This window comes from Austrofundulus limnaeus, unplaced genomic scaffold, assembly GCF_001266775.1.
Source record: "Austrofundulus limnaeus strain Quisiro unplaced genomic scaffold, Austrofundulus_limnaeus-1.0 Scaffold743, whole genome shotgun sequence".
NCBI classification, from domain to species: domain Eukaryota; kingdom Metazoa; phylum Chordata; class Actinopteri; order Cyprinodontiformes; family Rivulidae; genus Austrofundulus; species Austrofundulus limnaeus.
In genome coordinates, this window is record NW_013953145.1 from 114,583 (window position 1) to 121,247 (window position 6,665).

The window sequence follows — 6,665 nt, forward strand, 5'->3', positions numbered from 1 at the left end:
GGTAATATTTGGAGTCACAAGTTTTTGCCATGAATATTTTGTGGGTCAGAAGATAAAAAGTTTGGGAACCACTGGTTTAGCTGAAATCAGGTTTCACTTTTATTTGCTTGTTGTGTTTAAAATATTATCTAAAACATGCTAAGCTATCAAACTTACAAAACTCCAACAGCTTACATTTTGCTCTGATCGGATCCCAGGAAGCTGCTGCATTTCGTTTGGTGCGTGTCGGTAAAACTGCACTTTTACTGACAGGAAAATGTAATTTCTCTAAGACGAGGATCAATCAACCCTTCCGCATCTTCTTGGAAACATGGGCGCATCCTTGCATCACAACCTGTTAGTCTCTCTGTGTTATCGTCACTTCCTTGTCCCCCCCCCCCCCCCCACCCTCTCGTGACCTGCGAGAGTGAAAAAGACAAAGGGGGAGCGAAATGGAAGAAGAGGAGGAAGAAGGAAAAACTGAAACGTTTCACCGCTTTCGGAGAGACTCCATCAGCGTGGACCCCCTCCCCTCCCGCCCGTCCTAATCACATTACTCCAGAAAAATTTTACTTATGGCTAATGGAATTCGCTTAAAATTGAACCGCTGGGGCAAAAGTAGATTTGCATTGATCCAGATATGTATAGAGCCAAAGTCAGTCTATCTATCCTGTGAGGGAATTAAAGGCCGCTAAGCCTATAGAGCCAGACTGTATAATCCTATGTTTAAAGATCGATACTGGCTGGAACCCACGTGAGCGCTTTCATTGTGTTTGTTTTTGTGTGTCTGTCTGAATTCACACACACCTACACACATCCTTGTACTTCTATCCAGCTGAGRACTTTGTATTCACYTCCATTYATTTTTGTAACTGCACTTATGCCTAACCCAGATATTTTCTGTAACCTGAATCATTACTGGTCCATTCCCAATCCTAACCTGAACCAAAACTTATGTTCATGTTCCTCGTCTTGCTAACAGCACCGCTAACAAACAATAACTGAGCTCTAAGTGGTATTTCTTGCACAGAAACAGTGTTTTAACACTTTGTCTTAAAAACGCTGRCAAGTACTACATGTACAACTGATTAAATGTGAAATAAATACTACAGAAATATTATTAAAAGCAAAAGTAAGAGACTTTAACTCACTGTTGAGTTGTGTTAAGTTTTGAATTCTGCAAAGAGAGTGAGGACAGGGGAAATGTCCTCGCTTTGTTGGTTAAAAACATGTGACGGTCCTCACTCTGTAACAGAAACAAGTTCACACACTTTATTATATTATAATATTTAATTAAAAAAAAACAATATTTAAAACGTATTGATAGATTATTGAAAATGATGCACTGACAGCTACAGTGCATCCGTTCATATTAAGTGCTGAAAGTCTGCCTTTTCAACCCAAAATCAGTTATTTATCCAAGGTGCACACTTTAAACAAAAAAAGCCACATTTTGCAGCCATTACTGAACCAGAACAATTTTCCAGAGCCACAGTCAGAACTGCAGAGTGTGACGACGGTTAAATTCAATGACAGACTTTGATTCTGCTGCAACTGGCACACATTTAAACTGAAATAGACAGGATGGAAGTCAGATGCAAAAACATTTATAAACTTGTGAACATTCCCTTTTTAGAATAAATCTTTAATTGATTTTATGTAAATTTCACAGATTTTTGCATGGATTCCGTAAACAGCAACAGAGAAGTTTTATTCTAGGTGAAAATGTGAACACAAGTTTTCTGAAAGTGCTTTCTTCCATTCCCACAAAATCTCATTGATTTCTTTCCTTTTTTTCAGGACATAAAAACGGCCGTTCTGAAAGTTGCATGTGGCCACGGCACCGTTATGGCAACAATTTACTCCATGGGGTTGTAATTGAATAACTTCCTCCTTTTAAAAGCAGTTGTACAGTTATTATCTTCTTAGGGCCCCATTTGTGTGGAGTGGCACTTAGAGCAGGATAGTTAAAAGGACTAATCTCATTTTTGGAATTCTTAGTCATCAGATTTGCCCACTGACGACCAATGTCACTGCTGCTGCGCCGCTGCCCGATCCAGCCGGCGTGATGATGATCGGATCGCTGTGAAGTCCTGACTGATGACTTCCTGTGTGTGTATGTGGGTGTGTGTTGTTTCTATATTGGCAGGCTCATCAATGAGGTCACTATCAAGTGAGTGCACAGCGACACTGTCAGTGTGTGAGGTCATTTAGCACATTCTCAGTGTCTGCATGGGGCGGGGGGACAGTGGAGACGCCGAGGGGGGGAGGGAAATATGGAGGAGATTGATGGACTGCCAGCAGGAATGTCTTTTCCACAGTTCGTCTGCGTCGCCTGGTTAGAACCTGGTGATTTGATTAGATTTGACCAGCTGTGTTCCTCTGGTTTCTTGTAGCATGAAAGGGAAAAATAGACGTTCCTGAAAAAGCTGCAAAGTTTCTCAATCAAACTGATGAAACTACAAACAGTTGCAGAAAATCATCAGATCTGATGGAGAACTCTTACAGTGATGCAAAAAAATTAGATAAAGCTCACTAACAGATGCAGGTCTTTGTCACTTTTGAAGCAAAACTTAAAAAATGAAATTAAAATAAAATACAGTTTAYACTGATTTGCATCAATTTAAAAGATCATTTAGGAAAGAATCAGTTCTGAAACAAAATGTTGTAAATTCTCTATTTAATTGTTATAATCTGCTGGAATAAACAAAGCAAGAGCAATGCTTAGTTTTCTGTGAAAGTTAAATGTCCTGCTTTTTCTTCTCACTGGTTTCTTTCATTATTTTTAAAGGGCCAATATTATGTGTTTCTCAGGCGTAAAGKTCAATTCTATACCATAATTAAGTAACTATGACACTATCCGTTGTTATTAAAATGCTGTTTATGTGTATAAATCAAAAATAAATTTAACTTCMCATCWTATCMGTTYCTAAACACCTTGAAATTGGCCTCTGTCTCTTTAAGAACCTCCTGCCGCTTCTGTCACGCCCATTTCTGCACGTCATCACAACAGCTTTATGCCGTTTACAACCTGGAGTGTCGTAGCCTACTTTGTTGTAATGATAATAAAAAAAGAAGTAACATTATTTTGGAAAATTGCAATTCAGGATAAAACTTAACCTTAACGTCGGACTGGAATATAYKTTTTCTGAAGAACCGAAGCGAGTAGAGAGATGACGTTTCAGCTGGTAAGATATCTTACAGTCATCCTCACATACACACATCAATGTTAAGATAATTTATTTATTACTATAACGTGGTGTAAGCTATGAATGCTAGTCGTTGATGACAGACGGACCAATCAACCGAACAAAAAACGTTGAGTTGTTTCTTCAGCTTACCTGGTCAGACGACAGCAGTGTTTCTGTTCTGRGTGTTGGATTTGCACAAAGTGTTTTAGCTTAGCTTCCCTCACAGTCGAGCTGGTGCACTACATACATCACRGCCAAACATGAGCAACTGGAACCCAATCATTTTACACTTCAACAGAGTCCACGTCTCCAACCAAGAGTCCAGACCCTCTGAGTGAACCACAGTGTAGGACAAGACGCTGGTTTTAACCAGGCTGTAGAAAAACAAACATGTCTGAAACAAGACTAGCACCTTTTGTGCAGCTGTTCCATGTATATATAACTATGGAACTCATTACCACCCCACGTTAGAAACATAAAGTCATTCTCAAATTTTAAAACCGAACTCAAAACACACCTTTTTAGATCTGCCTTTTCCACATGACACAATTGGTTTTGCCTGATTTTTTTTACATAGATCTTACATGGATTTTATATAGATGCATTGTTTTTATTTTTATCTGATTTTATTGTTGCATTTTTCTGTTACTTTTACTCTTTGTATGGTGTCCTTGAGTGTCAGAAAGGCGCCTTTGAAATAAAATGTATTATTATTATTATTATTATTATATCTCGCATGATCTCGCTGCAGCTAGCAATATATATTATGTAATTAACAATAAGAAAATCCTGAAAGCTCCATTGTAAATTCATGAAGATTCCTTGGCAGCTTCACATCTATCACACCAGATGTGCATCATTAAAGAAGTCAGACTTAGTGGATATTCAGACAGAAGGAGAATAATGACTGAGAAGAGCCCAGTTTGAAGATTAGTCAATGAGAAGCAAAACAAGACTATCATAAAAAACCAGAGCCGGCTCTTGGCATAGGCGAACTAGGCGGTCACCTAGAGCGCCATCTGCTGGAGGGGGCGCCAAACTCCAGAAGAAAAAAGTAATTATATGTAATCCCTGGTTGTAACTCTGCTCAGCGCCCCTTTCAATTAGCTTTGTCTTAAAAAACAATAATGAAGTTTAAAGGAAAAATAAACTACTCCACCCATAAAACATCCCCCCATGAAACAATCGCCCCCACCCTCTCTCTCTCTCTCTCTCTCTCATTGATTGATGTTGCACTGACTCGTCTTGCTCCGACACTCTGATGGGGGAGGGGCTAGTAGTGCCTCATTTGTGTTGACAAACTCAATAACAACAAGTCTGTATTTTGTTGTCCCATACACGTCAACCTCTTCGGACGTTTACCTGAATAAAAAACCTCAAAAATATGTAAATTTTGCAAAAAAAAAATCCATACAACTCGCACCCGGGGGGGAATAAATCTAAGTTTAGCATGGTACCTTACGCTGTCAAACTTGTTTTTAGGGGTTCAAATTGGGGTGGGTGGGACATAGTTCGGGGTGGGGGGGGTGCCCTTCAATTTGCCTAGGGCACCAAAGTGGCTAGAGCCAGCACTTCTTATGGGTTAGGTTTAGGGTAAGGGGTCAGGGTTAAACTACAGAAATGACCTGTAAATAAATGGAAGTCAGTGAAAAGTCCCCTTGAGTTTAGGAGAAACGTGTGCGTGTTTCCTAAAATCCTGGTTTTAAAAAGAATTGGATGCCACTTTGTATTGGAAACRGTCATCTTGCCTGACTCACATTTAATTTAAATTTACGCAGGTAACAGAAACAAACATGAACGTTCCTGAAACTCTCAGCTGCAGGTAGCATCTTCTCCCTCTCCACGAATGAGGATAAAGTGCTGCTGGACGCCCCCGACGGCGCAGCTAAAGGAATGAGCGCTGCTGACCATTCTTCCTCGGCTCTTTGGCAGCATCCACTCAGAGCTGTTGAAAGTGGAGAGGCGAGCTCGCCCTCTCCTCGGCCCGCATCCTCCGCCCTAATCCTGTTTGTCTCCGTTTACCAGGATTGAAGCAGAGGCCTCTCTGAATCCCACCACCCCCCCCTCACTGCCTGTTGTGCTTAAAAACATTTCCTGGAGCATATCTGTGCGCCCTCCTGCAGGACAACTCTTATTACTTACAAATTACAGCTCGTAACCCAGTTACCCACGCAGGGTTCAGTTCTAGAAATCCACAGTTTCCAGAGGATGGAGGCTCAGCCAAGGGCAAACCACGGCTGTGGGGATTGTCAACATTAATTTACGGTTCAAGAAGTACATTTTTTTTCTTTACAGTTTGGAAATCTGTCATACTTTTAGATCAAAATGTTACAAAGGTTGTGTGATTTTAACACTTAATGTGCTTGTTGTGACATCACTTTCACAAAAAAAACAATCAATTATTGTGTTGATGTCCTCCTCAGGGACAGCACCCAATAAAATGATTGACTAACTCCTTAAAGACACATCCTGAATGTGTGATCTGTTTGACCATCTCTGAGAAATTATGAATAAAGACACAGGATTTAAAGAAATATTTGATCAAAAACAAATATAAATTTGAATTTAAAGATGCTGTTTTGAATTAGATTTAGATTTAGCTACTTGTTTCATTGTTTAAAACACCCTATAAACACTTATTTTGTCTAAAATAAAAAGATGCAGTAAGCATAAATAAAATCCAACATGGTTCAGGCTGTATTTGTCTCCTCAGCAGTAACTCAGCCGTGCTGCACAGACTGTGTGACCACACACTTGGAGACGTCCATCAGCGTCGCCGCTGATCCTGCACCACAATACCTGGATGCTGCGCTGTTTTCTGAACAAACAAAGCGAGGACGGAGGCAGCTCGACTCCGCGGGCCCCAGATGCTCTCTGTGTGGACCGTTTTTACCCCCACCTCACTTATTATGAGTCGTTTCACCTTTTTTCAGTGAATTTTGGTACCGTGTCACAGAAACGGCTGCACCGATCAACCTGAAATTTGGCAGGAATGCAGATGAGTCCGACCTACACTGTGACAGTCAACGGTTTTATTTTAGACCCCATTTTTGAGGAGGGGGCTCCTTATATAAAGGGGTGTATGGACATACAAAAATGCTTATAGTTCAAAACTTATTCAACATAGGAGCTTCAGATTTTTTTTATTTTACTTGTTTGGGGGTTGTTTAGCTCGGATGAAGGTTATCCATTGGGCCCACTAATGAGCCCCCCACACCCCTGGACCCCCATCCAAGACAATAAATTTGCTCTGGTGAGTTCTAGTGCATTGGTGCTTTACGTATATGTGGGGGTCATATATGCTACCACTAATATGTATCTACTTATCTTTATACACTTATTTAATCGAATCCTGCAGAATTCAGAAATATCTGCTTGTGTTGTCCTAAWGTCACAATAATGATTGCATTCTTGCAAGACCAACTAAAAGTTTAGCAAAGAGTGTTTTTTTAACTATAAATATAAATAAATAATAATTATAATTATAAATATAGA

General features: G+C 40.0%; 1 long non-coding RNA gene across 1 annotated transcript in view; it reads right to left on the bottom strand.

Annotated features, from left to right (window-relative positions):
- Positions 1–6,665, bottom strand: part of LOC106532279 (uncharacterized) — an 11,280-nt gene that overhangs the window by 2,950 nt on the left and 1,665 nt on the right. Inside the window, exon 2 of the long non-coding RNA XR_001312048.1 lies at positions 1,131–1,225. This is a non-coding gene — a long non-coding RNA (uncharacterized LOC106532279). The remainder of the gene's footprint in view (positions 1–1,130; positions 1,226–6,665) is intronic.